The sequence below is a fragment of the Piliocolobus tephrosceles genome, chromosome 20, assembly GCF_002776525.5.
Source record: "Piliocolobus tephrosceles isolate RC106 chromosome 20, ASM277652v3, whole genome shotgun sequence".
NCBI lineage: Eukaryota > Metazoa > Chordata > Mammalia > Primates > Cercopithecidae > Piliocolobus > Piliocolobus tephrosceles.
In genome coordinates, this window is record NC_045453.1 from 2,717,835 (window position 1) to 2,721,746 (window position 3,912).

Here is a 3,912-nt window from a genome sequence, read left to right on the forward strand (position 1 = left end):
AATTTTAAATTCCTCTAGATTTTCTACAAACAGATTATCTATAAATAGTACAGTTTTATTTCTTCTTTTGTGATGTTAGGCATTTTATTTCCTTTTCTTGCCTTGTTGCAGTGGCTAGACCTTCCAGTATTGTGTAGAATAAGAGTGGTGAGACAGAGCATCCTTGTTTCTGTCTTAGAAGGAAAGTGCCATTAGGAAAGCATTGTAAGAGGAAAGCAGTCTTTCACCATTAAGTATATTAGCTGTGAATTTCTTGTTTTGTATAATTATTTTACATGTTCTTTATCAAGTTGAAATAATTCTGCACTATTTAGGACTTGCTGGGAGACTTAATGAGTTTTGGATTTTGTCAGATGCTTTCCTTTTGCATCAATTCATATGATTATGTGCTTTTCTTTCTTTAACTTGTTGATATAGTGAATTGATTGATTTTTGAATGTTGAATTACCATAGCTGTAATAAATCTAACTTCATAATGGTGAATAATTATTTTTATACATTGTTGGATTTGGCTTGCTTATATTTTGTCAAGGAGTTTTGCATCAGAATTAATAAGAGATATTGGTCTGTAATTTCCTTTCTTTTTATTTTGTCTCATAACACTGGCCTCATGAAATGAATTGAGAAGTGTTTCCTCTGATTCCATTTTATGGAGGAGATTGGGTAAAATTGGTGTTTTTTCAAATGTTTGGTAGAATTATCCAGCTTTGGAGCATTTTAATTATGAATTCAGTTATTTTAATTTTTTTTTTTTTTTTTTGAGACGGAGTCTTACTTTGTCACCCAGGCTGGAGTGCAATGGCGCAATATCGGCTCCCTGCAACCTCCACCTCCCAGGTTCAAGTGATTCTCCTGCCTCAGCCTCCTGAGTAGCTGGGATTACAGGTATCTGCCACCATGCCCAGCTAATGTTTAAATTTTTAGTAGAGATGGGGTTTCACCAGGTTGGCCAGGCTGGTCTCAAACTCCTGACCTCAGGTGATCCACCCACCTCAGCCTCCCAAAGTGCTGGGATTACAGGCATGAGCCACCATGCCCGGCCATTTTAATGATTTCAGGACTGACCAAACTATATGCTTCATCCTGGTTGGGTTTTGGAAGTTGTTTTATTTTTGAGGAATTGTTTCATTTCTTCTAAGTTATCAAATTTATGAGCATCAATTTATTTACAGTATTTCCTTATTATCTTTTTAATGGTTACAAGATCTATACTGGCATTCCCTATTTCATTTGTGATACTGGTGATTTGTATCTTCTCTCTTTTTATTTTCCATCTTGCTAGAGGGTTATCAATTTTATTTAGTAAATCAGCATTTTTGCATTTTTTCTGTTGTTTTTCTGTTACCGATTTTATTTGTATCTGCCCTGATTTTTACTGTTTCTTTCCTTATGCTAGCTTTGAATTTATGTTGCTCTTCTTTTTCTAGTTTCTAGAGGTACTAACTTAAATTGCTAATTTGAGACCTTTCATCTTTTCCAGTTAAGCATTTAGTGCTATGAATTTTCCTCTCAGCATTACTTTTGCTGCATCCCACTTATTTTGGTACCTTGTATTTTTACTTTTATTTGGTTTTATGTAGTTTTTAAATTTCCCTTTAAACTTCTTTGAGCCGTAGATTATTTAGAACTATGTTGCTTAATTTCCACGTTTAGAGATTTTCTGCCTTTATACTACTGATTTGTAGGTTTATTACATTTTTGTCAGAGAACATACTCTATAATTACAATTCTTTTACATTTGCTGAGGTTTCTTTCATGGTCCAGGATATGTCTATGTTGATATATATTTCTTGGGTTCTTGAAACTAATGTGTATTCTGTGTTGTTGGTTGGAGTATTTTATACATGCCTATTAGATGCTGTTGTTTAATGGTGTTGTTCAGATCCTCTAAATCTTCACTGATTTTCTACCTAGTAGTTCAATTGATTGTTGAGATTGGGTTGTTTATGCCCCTGACTGTAATTGTGGACTTATCTATTTCTTCTTTCAGTTTTATTAGCTTTGGCTTTACATATTTAAGTCTCTGTTGCTTGGTGCATGCACATTTAATATTGTTTTATCTTCCTGGTGGATTGATCATTTTATTCTTATGTAATATCCTGCTTTGACTCTAGTAAATTTCATGGTTCTGAAGTCCACTGTATTTGATATTCATTTAGCCACTTCTATTTTTTAAACTGTTTGCATAATATATCTTATTATATCACTTACTTTCAACCTACCTAAATTGTTGAATTTGAAATGAGTTTATCATAAACAACACATATACTCTGCCAATCTGTCTTTTGATTGTTATGTTTAATAATTTAAGATTGTCAAGATGCCAGGTGTTGAGGTGGTCAGTTAGGACAATAAACCAAATGAAATTAATAGTCAAGACTTTGTTCACTTACTGTAATGGTGAAGGCCAGAGACAAAGAAAAAGAAAAGTGTTGGCTTTCCAGTGTTCCATTTTCCCCCAAAGAACAGCATCAGGTGAAGGTCAGGAGGATCAGTGAAGACAGGAGGATTATCTCACTGACAAGGAGCCTTGAACAAGAAGCTACTACCATTTTAGGATTTGTTTTTCCATTTCTGCTAAAAATGCCATTCAGATTTTGATGAAGATTTTATTGAAAGTTTAGATCAGTTTGAAGCGTGTTGCCATTTAAAAAATATTAGGTCATCTCATCCATGAACATAGTATATCTCTACATTTCTTTATACCTTTTCGTGTTTTCCAGCGATGTTTTGTAGTTTTCAGTGTACAAGTCTTGTATTTCTTTCGTTAAATTTGTATCTAATTATTTTATTATTTTCAATACTATTAAAAACAGGTTTGGTTTTTAATTTCATGTTCAGATTATTCTGTATAGGTATAGATATATACCTATACAAATAATTGTATGGGTATATAAATAATTTTTGTATATTTATATTATATCTTACAACTTTGCTGAGCTTGTTTATTAGCTCTAATAGTTTTTTGTGGATTCCTTAGTATTGTCTATATGCAAGATCATGTCATATGCATATAGAAATGGTTTACCTCTCCTTTTTAAATCTGGATGCCTTTTAGCTTCTTTTATTACCTTATTGCACTGGCCAGAGCCTCCAGTACAATACTGAATAGAAATAGTAATAATGGGCATTCTTGTCTAGTTCCTGATCTTAGGAACAAAGCATTCAATCTTTATTTACTTACTTACTTATTTATTTATTTATTTTTGACACAGGTTCTCACTCTGTCACCCAGGCTGGAGTGCAATGGTGCAATATTGGCTCACTGTAGTCTCTGCCTCCTGGGCTCAAATGACCATCCCACCTCAGCCTCCCAAGTAGCTGGGACTACAGGCACACACCACCACACCTGGCTAATTTTTATATGTTTTTTATCGATGGGGTTTCACCATGTTGCCCAGGCTGGTCTCAAACTCCTGAGATCAAGCAGTCCACCTGCCTCAGCCTCCCAAAGTGCTGGGATTATAGGCGAAAACCACCATACCCGGCCTCAATCATTAATCATTAAATATTATATTAACTGTTGGTTTTTTAATAGGTGTTCTTTATCAGGCTGAGGAAGTTCTTTTTTATTCCTAGTTTGTTGAACATTTTTATTATGAAAGGGTGTTAAATTTTGTCAAATGCTTTTCCTGTGTCTGTTGAGATGATCATGTGGTTTTTCCTTCTTCTATTGATGTGTATTTTTATGGATTGATTTTTGGATATTAAACCATCCTTGCATTTCTGGTCATGGTGTATAGTTTTTTTTTTTTTATGTTGCTGGATTCATTTTGCTATTTTGTTGAGAATCTTTGCATCTTTATTCATAAGGGATATTTGTCTGTAGTTTTCTTTTCTTGTGATGTCTTTGTTGCACACATCTCTTTGTTAGGGAGGAAAATCTTTCCCCAAAGTCCCCTGACAGACTTA